Raw genomic sequence first — 23,215 nt, 5'->3', positions numbered from 1 at the left:
CCACTGGTTGAGTTTTGTATAATAATAGCTTCCAGTCTAGCATTCAGATGGCACCTTACGAGGCTTTGCACAACCATAAGTGCCAGACTCCTCTATGTTGGACTAAGTTAGGTGAACGTTGAATATTGGGCCCTGAGCTAGTATTTGAAACTGAGAATTCAGTTAGATTGATTAAATACCGTCTCAAGGTAGCTTCCAACTGACAAAAATCTTGTGCAGATTTAAAAAGATAAGATATTGAATATTCTATGGGTGATAAGGCATTTCTAAAAGTTTCTTCGTGGAAAAAGGTTTTTTGGTTTGGACGTAAGGGCAAGTTGAGCCTGAGGTTCATCGGACCTTACCGTATTTTTAAACGTGTTAGACCTGTCACTTATCAGCAAGAGCTACCTTCTAAGTTAGATTTGATTCATGATTTGTTCCACGTCTCGATGTTGAGATGGTATCAGTCTGAACCTTCTCACATCATCCCTGTTGAGGAGATTTGAGGTGAGACTGGATCTGACTTTTGAAAAGGAACATGTTCAGATTTTGGATTGAGATGTGAAGGTCTTGAGGAGAAAAATCGTACCTCTAGTTAAGTTTCTATGGCGGAATCATGGTATTGAGGAGGCCACGTGGGAAGCTGATGATTCGATTCACCAGCAGTATCCCCATCTACTTGAGTAAGGTAAATTTCGTGACTAAAATTTATTTTAATGAGAGAGAGAGTTGTAACACCCCAAGTTTTTAAATGTTTATTGTTAAATTCTATCAATAATTAAGTATATGTATCAGTGGTTAAGTGTCTTGGTTGTGTGTTTGAGATATGGGATTCAAGTCCAACTTTTAGAAAATTTTGTTATTTCCTTTTATTCAACCTGCATCTCTCAGCTTTCAACTTAAGTGTATTTATGGGTTAATCTGTGTCAAGAATGAGCCTGCTGGTTCAATGGTTTAGTTGATGTGTATCCTTTTGTCTTATGTTCGAGTCTCTGTGAAAGTGAAACGGGGATATGTTTTTACTACTCTATAAAAATTAGTTTGTTTTTCCCTTATTATTTATTAAATTTCGTAAATTTCCCTTTTCTTCTACGTTCGTTCCTTTCCTTCCTCTTTTCATTTTCTTTATTTTTGCTATTCTTCTTTTGTTTTTGTTTCCTGTCATTTTCTTCTCCTCTTTTTACTTCTTGTTTTGGTAGATGTACACGCAAACCCTAAGGGTAGGAGAAAGAAAAAGATTCTTTCAGTCCACTTATGAGGTTGGCGAGGCGAGAAATTTTGAGGACGAAATTTTTTTAAAAGGGTGGAAGAGTTGTAACACCCGGTTTCCAAATACTAGAAAACTTGAAATAATTAGGGACTAAATTACAAGAGACCGCGAGTTGGCGGCCTCTATTGAAAGAAATGGGAAAGCTGAAAACTGAATTGGGCATGGTTGAGAATCAAACTTGGTTTGGTTAGAATGGAACCAGTCGGTTCCTTAGTAGGAGACATAATGATTCGCAATGGATAATTCTCTTAAGGTTGATAATAGCAAGGGAAGGGCTATAAATAGCTGGGAGATTGCTTCCCAAGGATGATTTTCTTCCTGATTATATTTTATTTTCTCTATTCTTCATATGCTACTTTAGATACTTTAAATAAGGGTAGGCCATGAAAGGTTCTGCATTGGAGCAGACTCTATGAGGATGGAGATGGAAAAGTAGGGAAACCAACAAGCTAGTAAGGTTCTTAACACTTTTTGGTACTTAAGAACAAGTAAATATGGTTACAAAAATTTAGAACCATTTTAGGGGTTCTGCATGCTTATAAAAAGTTTAAGATTTTAAGACGAATGCAAACTTAATCAGTAGATTTTTGGTTGTAATGCTTAGCTGCCAGGACAATGGAAGCTCTAGTGTTCGAGAAAGCTTCAGATGAGTTTCTAAAACTCCAACCATGGATGTTATGATCTATGTTTTCTAAGTATGTCATGTTTGAATAAACATGAACATTCATAGATGTATGTCAATAAGCATGAAATGATCATAGTAAGGCGTACCTCGCATAGCCATGAAATATGATGAAATGTGCATACTTTTCATGATAACTATGGGAACAACCTCTATGGGATAGATGAAGTTCGAAAGGAAAATGGGGAGTGATCCTATTAGATATCACTATGGGCAAAGCTCTAGGCCTTGCGGAGGGAATACTATGTTGTTCAAGCATCAATGTTAGGTGTTATAAAGGAGGTAATGAGAGAAGGGTTTAGGAAATGATTATCATGGAAAGGTATTTACCACAACGATGGTATCGACTGGTCCTTCGAGGCGACATCGTGACGGCGGTATATGATGAAAGATGCTATGGCAGTCTGGTATAACATATATAGTATAAGACTATGGATGAAAGATGCCATGACAACATGGTACAAGGTATAAGGAAACACAGAAATAGAGTCCGCCGAGACAGTAAACACGAGGTAAGTCTGCTAAGACGAGGGAAATAAGGTAAGAAGGGTATATGACCATAGCTCGGCTATGGCAACCTATAGAGTCCACTAGGACACAAACGCGAAATTTAAGGTAAAAAAGGGTGTAAGACCACAACTCGACTGTGGCAACCAACAAGAAGCCAGCCAAAGTAGAAAGCGTGGAGTAGTCCACCAGGATGTTCCAATGATCCAAACTGCCAATACGATAAGTGAGAGGTATGGTACTCAGGGTGGCTAGTGGAACTTGAGGAGTTCGCCAAAAAGGGGCAAACAAAATAAGAAAATAAAATTTCTGTTAGATAATTGACATGAATGCCGATAGGTAGGTGGAAAAGACCCAGTCAGAATTAAAGAAAGAACTGGGGACTTGTGAACGGCCCGTACATGAGCAGTACTAATGAGAGGCCTCCAATGATCCACAATCAGGAGCAACTAGGAAGTGCTCAATGAAGTTGTATACAAGAAGAAAATCTTGTGGGAGGGATAGGAGTTCCATTGTCGGGATAAGGATTCTGTCCAAGGGACAATATGTTTGTTGAGACTATTCCTCTTTGAGGAAAGCATATGACGGGTACAGTGCCATGATGTTAGCACCGTAGAGAGGAGTCAAGCAAGTGAGTTAGAAGGCTTCTATAGTGGCACAGGCGATAGCCTTTTGGTTCAACAAGTTGACCTGTATTCAGTTATGGTATAGGTGAGTTCCCAAGTAATATCTAAAGTGAGGGGTGGATTAATAGAAGTATCCTCCCCCACTGTTACCAATAGGGTGGAACAAGAAAAGGTTTGCCAGAGTGGCAAGGTTCACTATAAGTCAGCCTAATACGAAAATGACAACGAGTCTTTCGAGACTATGTAAGGAAAAAGGGGAGTCCGCTAAAGGCTGGTCCAACCAATAAAGTCCGCCAAGGAATGTATGACATAAGGATCCTTAGGCGGGGAGTCAAGAAAGTTACCATAGAGCTCGAATGTTGTTGTCCTCTTTCTCCTCCATAATAACCCATCGAAGTTGATGAGCGACTATGATATTCTTTTGACTTCTTCGATAGAGACGACAATGATTTTCCCATAGGTCGTTTTCCTGTATCACAAGTCTCAGAATCTTTTTTTCTTTTTTATTTGCTGAGTTCTTCAGCCTTGCGCGCTCTATCAATTAGAACTACAAATTCTTTCAATTCTAGAATTCCAACTGATAGTTTGATATCCTCGTTTAGACCGTCTTCAAACTGAGTGCACTTACTAAGTCACACAAATTCCCTCTCATATTCAGCTACCATCATTTGGCTCTATTTCAACTCAAGAAACTCTTTGCGTTTCTTATCAAGGAACCTCTGGCTTATGTATTTCTTTCAAAATTCTATTTGGAAGAATTCCCAACTTACACACTCCCTCGGTACCACCGCGATCAACATGTTCCACCACTAATATGCTGAGTTTTTCAATAAAGAAATAACGCATTTCAAACATTAAACTGGAGTACACGATAATTCATCAAAAACTCTCACCGTGTTTTATACTCAGAACTTGGCTCTCTCTGAATCATCTTCAGTTGTGCCTTGAAACTCTTCAACCCCATACTTTCAGATGTTATAAATTGGAGGCTTACTTACTCATATTGGTTCGAAACCTTGAAGAACTACGGGGATCGGTTGGTGTACGGGTGGGGGTGGAGGTTGTTGAGCCATAGGATTTGTTCTTAGAAACTTAGTAAACAACTCGGACATCATTTGGAAGAAGGCTTCTTTACCCTCTTCTCCCCGACCCTCAGATACGATCCGACTACCACTATACGCTGCTCTATGAACGAAGGCTTGCACATTACTATCAACTTCATCGAAATCAACTTGGTTGGATGACATCTTATCTATATATGAAAACATAGTTCAATTTGAGTCAAGAGTTATCACTCTATCACAGGTTATATAATGGCATATATTTCTAGACTCCATACATGCTATGTTCAGTCCAAGACCCGACTAAACTGTAGCTCTGCTACCACTAAATGTAACACCTTTAACCTATATCTGTCACTAGATTAGGGTTACAGAGCATTACCAAACAATCAGAAACATTTAAATCATCAATTACTAGTTCAAAACTTACCCAACATGCTACAAATTGACCATTATCATATCAATTCAAAACATACCATATGAGCCATTCCAAACATGCGTCACAATTTAACCAAAATGACACAATCCAACAAGGTATCAAATGGTAACAACTAAGATAACTTACACAACTTATACATACCAAATCATCCATCAACATTCAAGTAAACATCATTATAAATCCACCTATACATGCCATTATAACCTTGGCCAAAACATTCAAAAACCATCGATATTTATGACGGATAGTTTGATAGATGTTCGATGAGCTTCCAAACTGATTGAGCTTTCAATAATCTACAAAACATAGGAAAGAAACTATGTAAGCACTTAATGCTTAGTAATTTTGTAGAAAATAAACATAACTTACCATTTCAATTATATATCAATAAGTATAAGCATAATATAACCCAAACCAAAAGCTAGGCACAAGCCTATGCATCATCATCAATACACAAGTTAGTGCATTTATACATAACTATTTTGGATTAAACATATGATAAGTCATTTCCATATGAAAATACATCATTTGATTCATTCATCCTTTTCATGAGCATATGCATAATTCCATTTGAAAACTTACCATTCCAATCCCTTTTCTTGCCTGTTGAACCATCTAGAATATCATCAGATGCTTGAGAAAGCTTACACGAAGTGTGCTTAAACATATAATCGTAACCTTTCCTTTACATCATTGCTCACACGAGCTGTCAGTCGAAATGTAAGCTACATGATGCTGCTCACATGAGCTGTGGAGTATCCGCAACAAATGCAAGACCTCAGCCATCGATAGGAAATTCAAGACCAGCACTCGAAACATGAAATCCTTATGACATGTCATTCGTATCTTACGAATTCCTAAGGTTCAACCGACACTCAACATCCGTCAAATCATCATAGCTTTGGTACGATTATACAACAATCCATTTATGGTAAGATAACATAATAAACATTCAAATTAACAACATTAATACGATAATCGTTCATACGAACTTACCTCTACAACTAGGGCGTAGAAGTTAAATGAGCTATTCCGAAGCTTTTGCTTTGCCTCGATCTAGGTCCATACGTGTTCTATCTTGATCTAAATAGAAAAATTTTGAATCCATTTAATATCTCTAGTATTCAATTTCTTCCACATTTAAAATTTATGAAAAAATATTATTTTACCTCTAACATTTTAACTTTTCACAATTTAGTCCTACAGCTTATAAATTGAAACCTAATCATTTTAATCCCCTATTCAAGTTAACCGAATCTATTAGGGACTTATAAAAACTCATACAAACCATCATTTCATAAAATTTGTCATGAACTTTTACCATTTTTACAAATCAATCCTTAAATGCAAATTTCATCAAAACTCACTTTACAAAACTTGTTTAGTTATCAACAAGGATTCATAATCTACCATTAATATCAAGAATCATATAAGAACAATCATGGAATAACCCTCAATCTTTAACAATTTCACAAATTGTCCCCCGAGCTAGCTAGATTAAGCTAAAACGACATCAAAAACATAGAAATCATTAAAAATGGAGTTGAAAATCATACCATGCAAGCAAGGGACTTGACCGAATGCTTCAAACCTAAAAATGGTGTTTTTTTCTCTTCAAAATCGATGGAAAAAATGTTGAAAAAAATGAATTCTGTTTGGTTTAATTTAATTTATCTTATAATTTTACAATTACCTTTTTAACCTTTAATTAACATCAAAATTTCATTAATACTTCGTCAAGCACATCCACTATCCCATAAAATGGTTTATTTACCATTTAAGTCCATTTGGTTTCATTTCCATAGCCTTTTAGCCCTTTTAACTAATAGAACTCCACTTTTACACTTTTTATGATTTAGTCCTTTTCACTTAATTAATCATGCAAACATCAAATTTTCTTACTAATATACCATAAACATTAAAATAATAAAATAAAAATTTACTCGTCTAATTTGTGGTCCTAAAACTACTATTCTGATTTCACTAAAAACAAGTTGTTACAACTCTCCCCTTCTAAAGGAATTTTCGTCCCCGAAAATCTTTATTGATGATTATTCTAGATATAAGTATGTATAGCTTATACACCACAAGAGTGAAACCTTTGATAAATTTAAAAAGTTTCGTATGGAAATAGAGAAATAACTAGGTTTACCCATAAAGGCACTTCAGTCTGATTGAAATAGGGAATATTTATCTGATGAGTCCTTAGGGTACCTCATAGAAAATGACATTCTATCCTAGTTGACCACATCGGGCACTCCACAATAAAATGGCGTGCGATACAAGGAATTGAATGGTGTTAGACATGGTACATTTAATGTTAAGTTATTCGGAGCTGCCAATCTTTTTTTGGGGATATACGGTACAAACAACTTGCTATATCTAAATGATGTGCCAACGAAGGCAGCATTGAAAACTCCATAAGAATTGTGGCATGGTAGGAAGTCAAGTCTAAACCATTTAAGGATTTGTGGATACCCTACCCACGTATTGAATAAAGATGTGATGAAGTTGGAATCATAGAAAGATTTTTGCATGCTTGTAGGATATCTAGAGGGAACAAAGGGTTGCTTGTTTTATATGTAACACCCCAAACCCGGTCTAAACATTAGAGCCGAATTTGGTGATGTCACATTGTAACACCCCTTACCCGTATTCTACGCTGGAATAGCGTAGGAGGCATTACCATAATAAATTCACTTATAAACACATTAAATCGAGTTATAAAATTTCATCCAAATTAAAAACTTTCAAATTATTATCTTCGAGTTGCTAATTAGGGTTTATGAGACCCAATACATACCTATTCATATGCTCAATATATCCGTTAAATCAATCCAATATTGAAGAATCCACTTTAAGCCAGAATCAATATTAATCACAATCATAAATCTTTTCATGTTATTTTCATATATCACTAACTGAACTTTGAATGTCAATTTACGAATATGTAATTCACTAACACATTCTGGTATACACAATGTTTAATTAATGAAATCATTTAATTGAGCTAAATTTCGTATTCACTCCAAATTTTCTTCTATATCCATAAATGCTTTCACTTACCATTTACCTAACAAATTTCTCAAACCAAGCTATCACACAACAATAATACATCACCTGTGCTTCATGAATTCAATGTTCGAATCTTATCACCATCAAATCCATGTCATTCGAATACTTAAAGTTTATTCAAGCATATATTATTACGTTTCATATACCAAGCATATGTCAAAATTACGAATACGTAATTAATTCATTTGTCATTTATTTGACTAGCAAATTAATCTCAAAATTCATAACATTCCATTACTTAAGATATGCCATAAAACACTCCTTTAACATAAACTAGCACCATGGCCGAATTTTTAGTATGCTATTGATTCCCCTTTTTCCGGATCACATAACAAAATATTAAAAATATGTATTTATTTGAATACTATAATTATGCATCAACTTACCAACATGAGTTGATTCATGAGCCACTCATGATATCATTTCATGCCAAATATACCACACGCATATGCTATGAAACTTTATTTTCTCTCATGAGCTTACCATGACCAGTAATGCACCAATATAAGCATCACTCCTATTTCAACATTTATCGATTATAATCAGACATTTAACCAATTATACACAATTCATTCATATACTTTATTGTCCTCCTCCTCCTCTCCATCCCACATCCTTTATGTATATAACATGCTTAAATAACATTATACATAATTTCACTATTCACTTATATTTAAATTCAAAGCTGTCTAGTCGAGTTATAGTCACTAAATTATTTTTATCTGGAGCTAAAGAGCTCCAAATTAAGTTTCGTTAATTTTCCCCAAAACTAGACTAAAATATATTCTTACCATAAAATTTTGAGAATTTTTGGCTGATCAAATTAGTACATTTTATTCTTTAAAGTCACCCCTATTTCACTGCTCAACATCTCTGACCTCTCTTCACTAAAAATGAATTAGCTCATTGTACAGAATTTAGATGACATTTCTATTTATTTACTTTGAAAATAGACTCATTAAGGATTCTAATCATATAAATTATAACTCATAATTATTTTTTTTTACAATTTTTAATTATTTTCCAAAGTCAGAATAGGGGATTCCGAAATCAGTTCAACCCTGCCTAATTATTTTCCAAAGTCAGAACAGGGGATTCCGAAATCAGTTCAACCCTGCCTCACTAAAATTCAAATATCTCAAAATATATAACTCTTTTGCTTGCTCTGTTTCTTTTATGTAAAAATAGACTCATTAAGCTTTCATGTCATATCTTATTCACTTTCTAATTCAATTTCCACCATGTTTGGTGATTTTTCAAAGTCACACTATTGTTACTGTCCAAAACTATTTTGTTGCTAATTTTACTTTTTCATAATTTCACTTTTTCACTTTCAATCATTAGTCAATTCAATTCCACACATATATTCATCATTCAATCACACGTAATCGTTACATGATCTCATGTATTTTCACTTAGTAAATTTCTCGATGAACACTTCGGAATAATGACAGATACATGGTGGATTCAGCACACAGCAACCACCCTTTGTAATCAATGATATCTGGTGGGATCAGCACATAACAACCACCTTATAATTAATGATATTGGTTCACATAGTAGCCTGCACATAGTACTACACATGTGACCATCATTATCCGATACAGGTAGTAGCCTGCACATAGTATTACACACGTGATCAAAGCTATCTGGTACGCATAGTAGCCTGCACATAGTACTACACATGCGACCTATCATTCTGGTACACGTAGTAGCCTGCACATAGTACTACACACGTGACCATCACTTTCACTATCACATAGTGGCCTACACACAGTCCATACCACACATGTGATCATTTCTGTCACTTCATTCGTATCCCTTTTTATTTCGAATGTTCAATCGGGAAATTTCTCACTTTTTCTCATTTTTTCCTTTTTCACTAATCAAAGTCAATTCCTTGTATTTCTTGACTTAAAATCGGCTAGCAAAAGTTATTTAACATAATTTAAAGCTTCACATTCTACCATAAAACATCAAAATAAACATATTTCACCTATGGGTATTTTTCCAAATATGAAGCCTAGATTAAATTATTGCTAGAATAAGCTAAATCAAGTTACCGGGACTCCAAAAACTTAAAGAACATTAAAAACAGGGCTTGGAATCACTCACTATGGAGCTTGGAAGCTTGAAAACCGTAAATATGGCTTCCCCCTTGCTGATTTTGTTCACCATGGAGAAGATGGACAAATTTTTGGCTATTTTGGCCTTTTTAATTCTTTTAATTAAAAAATGACCAAAATGCCCCCAACTTAAAAATTTTCTATTTCACTTATCTCTTATCCATTTTTGTCCAACAAGTTAACCAATGGTCTAATTACCATTTAAGGACCTCCAATTTAAAATTTCGTAACAATTGGACACTTCTAACATGTAGAACTCAACTTTTGCACTTTTTACAATTTAGTCCTTTTGACTAAATTGAGTGCCCAAACGTCAAAATTTTTGAACGAAATTTTCACAAAATTACTTTTTGAAATCGTAGACCATAAAAATATAATGAAAATAAATTTTTTCTCGTCAAATTTGTGGTCCCGAAACCACTATTTCGACTAGCCTAAAATTCAGGCTATTACATTATAACCCGAAAAAACAAACTACTATAGTCTCAAAACATGCTACTTTCCTGAAAGAAAGTTACATGAATGACTTCAAACCTCGGATTAAAGAGGTACTCAAGGAACTTTTGGGAAATATGCAAAACCTTATAGAAATGGTTCCAGAACCAACTCCTAATAGTAGACCTGCAAACGATTAGCAGCATAGGGTGCTTCGTCACAATGGGAAGGTCTCTGGTAGGCCTGAGTTCTTCCAATCAGGAGGAAGTGCTTTTAACACTGAGTCTGTCGAATAAGAAGATGATGACCCACTCACATATGACGAAGCGATGCAAGGTGCTAATTCCAAGCTTTGGGAAATAACTATGAAAGCTTAGATGGATTCTATGGACTCCAACTCAGTCTAGGTACTTGTAGATTACCGAAAGGGATAAAAATTTTAAGTGTAAGTGGATTTACAAGAGAAAAAGAAATGCGAATGGAAAAGTGGAAACTTATAAGGCCAAGGCTTGTAGCAAAAGGTTATACTCAGAAAGAAGGTACCGATTATGAAGAAACCTTCTCTCTGGTTTTCATGATCCAGTCAATCCACATATTGCTATCCATTGCGATGACTCTCAGTTATGAGATTTGGCAAATGGATGTCAAGACAACATTTTTTAACGACTATCTTGAAAAAAACATCTATGTGATTCAAACCACCAAATATATAGCAAGCATCCCACTCATGAAATTAAAGATTTGATCAAGCAATCAAAACTTTTTGATTTGAGAAAAATGTAGATTAATCTTGTGTTTATAAACATTTAAGGGATGGACAGGTAGTCTTTCTCGTTCTATATGTCGATTACATTATACTCATTGGGAATGATGTCGAGACATTATCATCGGTTAAACTTGTTGTATTTGGTGCCTTAAGTGTAGTATTTTTGTCTAAGTACACTTTTAATTTTTTGAACAGATTGGTTAATAAAACTATTCATGAATTACATTAATACTTTGAATATGGTCCTCACACGGTTTTTGCACGCAAAGAAAAATGGAAGCAAAAGTTTCTCACCTATTGTTTATTGTTTAACTAATATTTAGCTATATTACGTGGCCGAATCATAATACAGAAAGATAGCTTGTATTAGTAGACAAACTGAAACATGTCCTTAGTCTAATTGAAAATGAGAAAACTGATTGAAAAACTAATATGTCTTCTATCAAATCTAATTGGGGAAATGTTTTGTCTTTGGCAACAGAGTGGATAACTCCCAGAAGATAGAGCCATAAATATGACTGACAGTACATTAGACTGGATCCAAAAAGAATAGATCTTGAATATGTTTATGGATTTATTAACTTGTGATGTTCATAGTGTGACATACCAAAATCCTGAGTGGATGTTGGACTATGTATGCGTAACTTGTACACTTTAATGTAAGTAAAAGCTTGAGTTTGAATAGATAAGGAAACAAAAGTTGGTACGTTGGGTGTACGACTTCTGCAATATGTAGCATCACTCACAATAATAGAATTCATAACCCAAGACATGGGTAAATGATATCCTCTCATAGGCATTACGTGGTTGATGAAACGTAAACGAGGTCAAGGGTCGTTCATCTTTGTGATAGATAACTTGATCACTATTTGATAGTGATTGAATTTTTATGAAAGAAAATGTAATGGTTACCATGAGATAAAATAGGAACATATTGGGAGAACGGATATTATCCCAAAGAGATCAAAGATATACTATGAGGTTAACACACTTATGACAATGCTATTGGACGAGCACTGAATAGTTGCTTTCGTAATGGTATGTTGTTAGGGAGAGCTCAGGCACGATACTATAAAGGAATGGCTTCGTGACTAAATGAGTTTATAACTAATAGGCAAAAATCTGGTACTTAATTAAGATCATTTGAGCCCTAATTACATATGTGCAATCAGTTCCTTTACTAGCTCGTTGAAACTAGAAATGAATTGTGTGTTTGAGTCAAAATGAATAGAATGAATAGAAATAGAGAACTGAGAAACATTCAAAAATTGAAATCATTTTGGAAATGAATGTGGTTTTCTCAAAAATGGAAATGAAAATAAGAAATGATCCATTTGAAAATATATATGGATTACTCAAAAATGCTTAAAAGAATCAGTTTATATTTTTAGCAATTTTAAAGTCCGAAAATGAAAATAAATCATTCAGTCATAGTGAACAAGTTGAGTTTTGAAATATTGAATATATTTTCTTAGAAAATTTACCAAGGGTAAAATCTTCATAATTTTATCGGGGTAAAACTGACATGAGAAAATTATTTAATTGAATAATTAATATTTATTTTGCAAAATAGAAAAATATGTATTAGGTTGAATTAAATTATAAATTTTTGGGTTAAAAGTCCAAAATGCACATATAATTGGGTCCAATACAATGAGAGGTCTGAATCCTCATTATAATACAATGAGAGAATTTATTCTCAATGATTATATATATTTTTCCAGAATAACAATTCTGTCAGTTTCTATTTTGAAGAGAGAATTTATGTTTTCACCCTGAAAGTAAAGAAAATTTTTCTCTAGTTCTCCGTTTTGATTCGATTGGTTCGAACCCACACTCGAAGCAAATCATGTACGAGAATAACGGAAAAGATTGTTTGGTTGAAAGCCGAAAAACATCCAGGATCCATTTATCTAAAAACACATGTATGATTTCAGTTCAAGGCTTATTGCTATAAATATCACAAACTGGGTCGGTTTTAAAAAATTTAATTTTTCGTTGTGCAAGAAAATCATTTTCAAACCAAATTTTCCAACAAAAATGTGGTTAACCCAACAATTTAGTATAAAGGACTTGGAAGAAGCTAATTTTTTTCTGGGCATTTGAATCCTAAAGGATCGAAAGAACAAAGTAATAGTATTGTTTCATGCTTCATCCATAGACAATATATTAGAGCATTATGCAATGGCCATTTCGAAGAAAGAAAATCAATCCTCCATATGGGGATTTTATCTCTCTTTAGAGGACTTTCCTAAGACAGCGGAAGAAAGAGAGAACATGAGAAAGGTTCTTTATGCCTTGGCAGTAGGAAGTGTCATGTATGCTATATTATACACATGCTCAGATATATGTTTTACAATGGGGTTGGTAATTTGATATTAGGTGAATCCAGGACCAAGACACTCACAAGTAGTTAAGCATATACTTAAGTATTTAAAAAGAACGAGGAACTATATGGTTGTGTATTCCAGAGGAGATCTTACCCTACCGGATATACTAGTTCTGACTTTTAAAAGTGTCAAGATTCGAGGAAATTGACGTCGAGCTATGTTTTTGTCCTAGACGACGGGTTCATAGTGTGAGTAAGTGTTAAGAAGGGTTGCACTGGCAACTTCACTATGGAGGGTCGAATATGAGTTATGGAAAACCTATGGCACTATAATAGTGTAGGTATAGCTAAAGCTCAAAGAAAGCACATAAGGAAAAAATTCATTGATACAATGCATCATAAGGGAGACAGTAGTATTTATTTGACAGAGTAGTGGATGTAGTCAAAGATAGCATCTAAGGACAAACCCTGAGATTTTTTTAATAAGACTCTAGTAGTTAGAGAGCTCTTTGGGAAAAATATGGAAGGACACAAGAATGCGAAACATGACTCATCTACTTTACTAAAGCAAGAGGGAAATCATTAGATCTGGTGCCCAAAGTGTAGTATATTTGTCAGTGTACACTTGTAATTATCGAATAGATTGGTTAATAAAATTATTCGTGAATCACATTAATACTTTGTATAATTTCCTCATTTGGTTTTTGCATGCAAAGAAAAATGGAAGCAAAATTTTCTCATTGGTTTTTTAATGTTTAACTCATACAAAGCAGTATTACGTGGTTGAATTGTAATACAGAAAGATAGCTTATATTAGTGGATGAACCTAAACATGTCCTTATTCTAATAAAAAATGAGAAAACTGGTTGAAAAAATAATGTCTTCTATCAAATCCAATTGGGGAGATGTTTTGTCTTGGGTATTGGAGCAGATGTCGCGTGCAAAATGATGTGCAATTTTGTGCAAGTATACACGTTGGTTCAAGTAATAAAGTGATAAGTGAGTATCATTCCCACGAGGATCAGATTGAGGCACAAGATTGGTCAAGTTATTGCAATATGGTTAATGTTATGGCAAGACTGATGAATAAGATGCTATAGTAAACTAAGGTAAGTAAGAAATGATAATTCAAAGGAATGATGATGTATGTGATAGATGGAATCAATGAATAATTGGAAATGCTATGGGAAAAGTGAGAGCTAAAATGTAATGGTAATAACGAGACTGATTATCCGAATAGAATGTAAACAAAGAAAAAAACAAGTAAATATGCTATGGAAAAGTTACTACGACAAAGAATAAGGATAGAGTGATGTTGATTCGAAAGGTTGGGACTACCGAGAATCAGCCCTTACTGTCAATAATGCCTTGATAAAATCATATCTACTTTACTGCACACAAGAGTTCTAAAATGGCTTGCCTCTCACCAAAGCAAAACCTCAAGTTACCTTGCCAGTGTCTATTGGCCTTTTAGATATCTTACATGGGTTCCTTCTGTATGATGATAACCCTATGTCTTGAGTCGAGTACAAGTGTCTATCGAATACTTGCTCGTTTCATTTAATTTAATCCAACCAATCCAACCCTTTCGAAATTAGAATCAATTTATAAGTATGCGAACAACCTTCTATGTCTAGAGATTGTTTGTATTTTAATTAAGAAATAAGAACAATCAAATGAAATAGTAAAGTAAACTAGATATATACTACATCCATAAACATAGTTTAAGGTTTCATTGAAAGTAATCCCAACCTTATGAGATTTAGCTCATAGGCTGGGAAATAAAATTCCAAACCAAAATATTATTTGACATTGTGTTAAAATACTTCAATTCAATTTTTCGAAGGAACACTCATGGAAAAAATGGAAGAACTTCAGGAAACAGCTTTCACTTGCCCAGTCCACACTTCGACAGTATAGCATCCTGTGATGGATAAGAAGAACTACCTTTGACTTCCTTTCCTTTGCATAACCAAGCCCTTATTCATGCCTAGGGATCTCTCCCACTTTTTTTTGTTCGCCGTTAGGATTTCCTCCTTTGGCTTTTTATAGCTTTTTCCCTAGGGTAAATCCAACAACCCATGTTTATCTTCTCCTCTTTTTAAATTATTTTTTCAGCAACCCAAGATTATCTTCTCCGTTTATAAATTCTCTTTTTTTAGGATAAAAACCAACAACCCAAGATTATCTTCTCCTCTTTTTTAGGTAGATTTTTCTAATACAAGTACAGTTGGGCTGAAACTGGTATGTGTTGAGTGTTAACTCGATCTTCGTAGAATTGCCACGGCATTTGTGCTAACAAAATGTCCAACCTTTTACCCTAGCAAACCTTTACTCATTTATTTCTCGTTCCTCAATTTGCACCTGCCAAACTATCAAACACAACCCTTTCACATGCAATTAAAAGTAACAAATAATAATATTTAAGAACCGTCCAAGCTTCTTATACAATGTTCTAAAAATGCTAAAATAATGTCTTAAAATGCAACTAAGTTCACTTAAGTATAGACAATTGACCCAGTCTAAAGGCATGAATTATAACTCTTTTAAAGATTTATCAGTGGATCCTTCCTAGAAGATAGTGACATAGATATGATAAACAGTACATCAAACTAGACCCAAGAAGAATAGATCATGAATCTGTTTATGGATTTATTCGCTTGTGATGTTCATAGCGTGGCATACCTAAATCCTAAGTGGATGTCGACTATTTATGCGTGACTCGTGCACTTTGATGGAATTAAAAGCCTAAGTTTGAATAAATAAGGAACCAAAAGCTAGTACGTTGGGTGTACGAATTCTGCAGTATGCAGCGTGATATGTCGTAATTCGATGTAACAAATTAAACTAGTTTTCACATTTAAATAGCTTGAATACAATCATTTTCGTTATGTCTTAATTGAGTTTCTTTAGTTTTACTTACATTCAATAAAATGTGCAAATCATGTCTTTTATTGACCTTGAGGGCTGAATAAGGCCTAAGGGAGAGCTAACATACTTCGTGAGTGTGTAGAAAACCTTTAGAGTTTCATTTATTTTGTTCTTTATTTTCTTTCAAGAGATCAAAGTTGTAAAGGAGATCAACTCTTGTGGATTCACATTCATTATCAATATCAATAAGAATTTTGTTAAACTCTCTACTATTCATTAATTATGATTAATTGTTCCATCTACTCCATGTTGTTTATAAAAGCCATGAGGAACTAATGCTTCTATGAGGGATTAGCGAGTGGAAGCATAAACTTTTAACTATTTTGTAGGGTTATTCAAAAGATCAATTGTTAGGGAAAGGAAGAATGTAAAACAAACCAAGGTCTAACAACCCTGGGAAGTCATCAAGGTGGGAATTAACCCAAAATTGGTATTTCCCAGTTGTAAACACATTGACTTCAGACCAGTTTGGACTGTGAGGTCAAAAGATAAATATTTCTTGTGGACTTGTTATGTTAGTGCAAGATCGGAAGATTCTACTAGGGTAGCGACTATTTGATTGACGAAGAACCTGAGACGACAGTTGATTGAGATTGCTAAAGCGAGCTAATCACCCATCTTCATATTTGATTCACTTTATTTCTCTATATCCCTTGCAATTTTGATTTTTTTATGTTATTTTATTTTATTAATTTAAAAACCTTAAAATCTATCTCTTATTTTCCTATCGTACTATAACTGATTTAAAAGTATTAATTAGATCTTTAAGTGTTTAGGTTAAGATTGATTTAGTACTCGCCTTTCTTAGCTATGGTCCTCAAAGTACTCACTTACTTCATTATAAAATTTGTATTACAACTCGACCCATATACTTGCGGATACCACCTCATAATTCTCTATTTTATTACAAATTCACACTCTGGACGTTAGTACGTCTAGAGGTGGTCAAGTTGTTGGTGCCGTTGCCGGGGAGGCAACTTCACTAGATTGATTTTAATTTTTGCTCTTAAAAGAATAAGTACGAAATTTCTCAACTATAGATATGATTTTATTTTATTATTACTAATCTTTTCTTTCTGTGTTTAGTGTATGGCTCGCAGTAGAGGCACACCTATTGTAGCAGCCATAGATTCGAAGAGAATAATCTGAAGTAATCACCGATAGCAGAGACAGTAGATGCAACAACAACTACCACCCACTGCAGGTAACGTACCACGTGACAATCCATTGTTCGGTGATACTGGTGACAACAACCTAGGAGACCAACAAGCACCACAGCTACCTGCAAACATGCAATGGCTAGAAATGAGAGAACTCTAACGGACTATGCCCTACCAAGTCTAGACATGGTTTAAGAAAGTATGGTAAGATCGATGATTACAACTAATAATTTTGAGATGAAACCGGTAATGATACAAATGATCTAAAATAATCTGCAATTTAGGGGTACTATGACAGAGCTCCCTAATCAAAATTTGAAATGGTTTCTTCAACTCCGTGATACTTTTAAGTATAACGGGGTCACTAATGACGCTATTCGTCTTTAGTTGTTCCTCTTTTCTCTGATTGATAACTCTTTTTCTTGGTCAGAATTGGAAGCACCAATGCTTATCACAAGATGGGATGAACTCGCTGGAAAATTCTTACAGAAGTTTTTCCCAATCAGTAAAGCAGTCCAACTAAGAAGAGAGATCATTATCCTTAGACAAATAGAAGGGAAAGTTTTTATGAGGTGTGGGAACGCTTCAAAATATTGATTAAAAAATGCCCGCACCACGAATTTCCTGAAGGGATGTGATTGCAGATATGTTATAACAAGTTGGATGCAAACATACTATCTAGATTAGACGGAGTAGTAGAAGGAGACCTTATGAATAGGACATACGAGGATGCGTACAAAATTATGGAAAATATGGCATTAAACTCCTATCAGTGGCCGACTAAACAATTCACATATGACTAGAAATCCGCTACGATCAGAGTTATTCAAGAGGATGATAAGTATCAGCAAATAATGGATAAACTAAAACATATCGAATCTATTTCTACACCGTCAATGCATGGAGGAGACAAGCCACTCTTCTATTATATCAATAATCCTGATGAGGATATAAATTACATTAGGAATAGGGGTGAAAGCTCGTATTCAAATACATAAAATCTCGGCTGGAGATATCACCCAAACTTGAGATAGGGAGGAAACGAAGAGGTAGCAGTTAAAATCAAGTTAAAAATACTAATTACCCACTTGCAATCTGAGTGCATTAACTCAACAGGAACATTGACTAAGCTCGAAGATCAAATGAGCCAATTGATGAGCATGATGGGCGACATCAAAAGACAAACTGGCACAGGTATTCCTAGAAATACAGAGGATAATCCACAGAAGGAAGGTAAAGAGCATGTGAAAGCTATAGCACTCTGATCAAGAAAAGTACTGAGTAGCCCAGAAATACCTACCCCAGAGGTAATTGTGGATAATAGTAATGAACCTTAAGACAACTTCCTAGAAGTATAAAACGGACTTGAACTAGAGGAAAAGAATGCACCAGTGATTGAGACAGGAAAAGAGACATCTAAAGATGCTGAAATCATGAAAGTCTCATTTCCATCAAGATTAGAAGAAAAAAAAAGTGGGACGAGGATGAATTTGTAAGTTTTTTAAATTTGTTTAAACCCTTAAATGTTAAACTACCTTTAATCGAGTTAATTGAGAAAGTTACCAAGTACGCCAAATTTTTAAAGGAGATGATGGCAAGGCGTAAGAAAATCAAGGTAGGAAAACCATTTAATCTAAATGCTTTATGTAGTGTGATTATTTCAAGAAAGGTACCTTGAAAGTTGAAAGACCCTAGTAGTTCTACTATTCCTATAGAGATATGGAGCATTCACTTTAATAGAGCCCTATGCGATTTAGGAGCTAATATCAATTTAATGCCCTTATCAATTTTTGAAAAATTTAGGTTAAGGAATATTTAAACAACTCAAATCGCGTTATAATGGCTAACAAGCCTTCGGTACATCCGGAAGTTGTACTACAAGATGTGCTAGTCAAGGTGCAAAGTTTTATTATTCTTGTGAATTTTGTAGTACTTGATTTTGAGGAAGATCGTGAAATACCAATCTTACTAGGAAGACCTTTCCTAGCCACTTCCAGATCCACCATTGATTTAGAGAAAAATGATTTAACTATGAAAATTAATGGTGAGACTAAAAATTTCAAATATGGCTATCAACCGAACAAGGAAGGTAGGAGGAAATTAGAGAAGCATTGCAAAAACTTATCTAATTCTAACATTCCCAAATCAAGAGAGATACTTTCTTTTGTGAATACAGAGAGAATAAACAGATTCAAAGAATAGGACAAGTGGGTAATGGTGGAATGGCATGATAGGCAGTGGACTAACATTGATAGAATAAAGAGATCGTCCACGGGTGAATTGACAACATTGCTTGATAAATTTGGCAGTATAACTTAAAAAATGTGAAGGACTACATGATTTTTGTAAATTATTGTATATTTAACTAACCCTATCATTTAGATTCTAACTTTTATTTGATATATGTTCAGCTTTAGACTGAAACATCTTTAAAAAGGAATTCTGGGATGAAACAGAGTCAGTGTCGCGACATTGCACCAGAGAGTTGCGACATAGCAGAAAGTTTTCTCAAGACCTGCAAACAGACGGATGTGTCGCGACACATTCTTGCCAGGGATGTCGCAACATGGAACCCCTGTGTCGTGACATTGCTGCAACTTTCTGCAGCGTTGACTCGACTCATTGCACAACTCGGTGGCCTAAACATCAATTTTACTCGATTTTTAATCTTTTAAAACCCTAATTTTATAACCTAAAACTATATTTACTACTAATTAAAACACCCCTTAACCCTTAATCCATCTAACTCTATCAAATCTCTCAACACCTCTTAAACCCTAAACCCTAAATTTCCCAAATTTCTTTTTAAAAACTCTTTAATCATACTCGGTGCAACAAGGAATGGAAACACCACGGTCAAGCAAGGAATTCAAACAAACTTCGACTATACATTCAAGGTTAAGGGTTCCTAAACTCAAACTTTTTACTATTCCATTGACTCATTTATTTAGTAAGTAATTAGGATTGAAACATCATGCCTCCTAGTAAAGTTAGGCGAACAATGGAAACAGAGCCATCAATGGTTCAAAATCCCCCTACTTTTCCAAATCCGACTGTTGAAAAGTATTTTAATGAACTTCAAGGAAAAACATCCATTCAAGAGAGGGGATTTGATCCATTGATGATTTTGTGTAAAGAAATTTTGCCTTTGGTCAGATATCATCGATGAGAGTTTTTGGACGATCCCAAAGGATAATGCTTTGGTCCTCGTTGTTCAAGAATTCTATACATCTTTACAGAACCATGAGTCTAGAAATACCGAAGGACATATATGGGTACAATAATTGTGCGAGGAAAAGAGGTACATGTAACCCCTCGAATAATTTGTGACTTTTATAATGCTCCATACTATGAGAATGATTTCATCAATGAAATTGATTTTGAATATTTTAGAGACATAGATATGGATAATATTATAAACTTTTTAACTGAAAGAAGGGGTGAATAGAAGTATCGCGCACGTACAAATATCCTAGTATCTTTTCATCAAGCAATCATTTTCCTTGAGGCCAAGATGTGGAATCAGTTTGTTTTCACATGAATCGTACCTGCTTTAAATGTTTCTAACATTAATGCTTTAAAAGTTTCATCGGGGTAATTCAATCATGTAAGTTCATATTTAATTCATTTTCAATTTAGTCCAAACCTCACCATTTAAGACTCAGTCACAATTAATTCAAGATTTAACAAAACACACATAAAATGTACAAAATAAAACTTGTAACGATTTAAACATAATTACCATATGATTACATTGCAAAAACAACAACTGATAAGGTGTCAGGGACTAATCCATAATTTCCCCGTTTCTTCGAATATCCTCCAATTCATTTTAATCCCGATCTAAATCACAATTTAATTCAATTATCCATTCTAAACATCATTTAACAACATGCATTAGATATGTGTCAGTTTAATTTCATCTATCATATATTCCCTCAAATTTTGCATTTTATTCAATTTAGTCCAAAAACTCAAATTTTCCATAACTTTCAAATTTGAGCTTCAATTTTGACACCAATCACAATACCATCCTTCTACAGCCATCTAATATAAAATTATATAAATTTATCCTCAACTTTGAAATATTTACACTTTAGTCCCTTTGTTCAAAACTAACATCTTTCACTTTACAAATTAGTTTTTTTTTTCAAATCTAAGTTAAAAATCTATCAGTTTAGTACCAAAAGCTTTTAGATTCAAGAATGGAAACTTTTACAAACTTTAACGGCTTTACAAAATAGTCTTCGGGCTAGCTAAATCAAGCTCTCGAGATCTCGAAAACTTAAAAATTACGAGAAATAGACAAAAATCAGCTTACTATTTGAAGAACAAAGCCTGGTCAAACCTATGGTCTTTCTTAAATGGTGGAATTGGTTTTGGGAAGAAAAAATAAGATGAAGATGACAGTTCTTTTTCTTTTTCTATGTTTTATTTTATTATACTCGATTAAATTATAAATTTTAACACTTATTTACTAAATAAATTGGTTCTAACCGTCCACCATTAGTTAAAATGGCTTAATTACCATTTAATACCCTTAATAACAATTAAATAAGCTTTTTAGTCACTAAAAATCTATAGCGATAAACTTTTATCAGTTTTACGATTTAGTCCTTATACCACATTTAACTATCGATTCAATAAAATTATTGCACCAAAGTCCAATATAATACTAAAATAGACTCCTGACTATTAAATATTAAGATATACTGACTCAATCATTAATAATTGGGGTTTCAAAACCACTATTTCCAACACCACTAAAAACGGGTTGTTACAACTCTCACCATGTAGAATGGTTTCATGGTTTAAGATTTCATGGTTTCTTCGAGTTCCCACGTAGCTTCCTCAATACCATACTAATGCCATAATACTTTAACTAGTGATATTCTTTTATTTCTTTCACTTCCCGAGCTAAAATATTTACCAGTTTCTTACCTTATAATAAATTAGGCAATAATGCAATCTCATCGAAAGAAATAAAATGTGATGGATCAGAATGAAAATGACACAAGATTGATACACTAAAATTCTAATTCTTTTGAGAATCTCGTACGGCCAAATAAATCTCAGACTGAGTTTACCTTTTTTCCGAACAGCAAAACTTTTCTCCAGGGTAAGCCTTTTAGAAATACTTTATCACCAATCTAAAACTCAATGTCTTTTCTTTTCAAATTGGCATATGATTTCTGACAACCTGAGATAGCTTTCATACGGTTTCGAATAACCCTGACTTTATCCTCTGTTTCCTAAATCAGATCGACTCCAGCTATTTTTCTTTCGCTCAGCTCAAACCAATATAATAGATTTTTGCATTTACATCCATATAAAGCCTCATACGGTGTCATTTCAATACTCGTTTGGTAGCTATTATTATAAGCAAATTTAGCTAACGGTAGGAATTTCTCCCAACTACCTTCAAACTTACTAATACAGCATCACAACATATCTTCCAAAATCTGTATTACTTGCTCTGATTAACCATCTGTTTGAGGATGAAATGCAGTACTGGGTCTTGATCTAAAATGATAGACAGCGGTACACCGCATAATCTCACCATCTCATAAACATATAACTCATCTAATTTATCATGTGAATAATCAGTTCTAACCAGAATATAGTCTGTGGACTTCATCAATATATCAACAATCATTGTCGCGTGTGAAATGATATGCGAATTGTGCAAGTATACACGTCGGATCAAGTAATAAAGTGAGGAGTGAGTCTTGTTCCCATGAGGATCTAATTGAGGCACAAAAGTGGTCAAGTTATTATAATAAAAAAATACAATTAATCCTATGGTAAAGCTATGGTAAGTCTGCA

At 34.2% G+C, this 23,215-nt stretch overlaps 1 non-coding gene across 1 annotated transcript; it reads right to left on the bottom strand.

Moving 5' to 3' along the window:
* Nucleotides 1–17,906: 17,906 nt before the first annotated feature.
* LOC128039421 (small nucleolar RNA R71) lies at nt 17,907–18,011 on the bottom strand. Its single transcript, XR_008193924.1, has one exon. It is a non-coding gene; the product is annotated as a small nucleolar RNA R71 (small nucleolar RNA).
* Between the last annotated feature and the right edge of the window lie 5,204 nt (nt 18,012–23,215).

The sequence above is a fragment of the Gossypium raimondii genome, chromosome 2 (assembly GCF_025698545.1).
Source record: "Gossypium raimondii isolate GPD5lz chromosome 2, ASM2569854v1, whole genome shotgun sequence".
Classification (NCBI taxonomy): domain Eukaryota; kingdom Viridiplantae; phylum Streptophyta; class Magnoliopsida; order Malvales; family Malvaceae; genus Gossypium; species Gossypium raimondii.
Note: the sequence above shows the minus strand (reverse complement) of the source record. Positions and strands in the feature narration are given on the sequence as shown.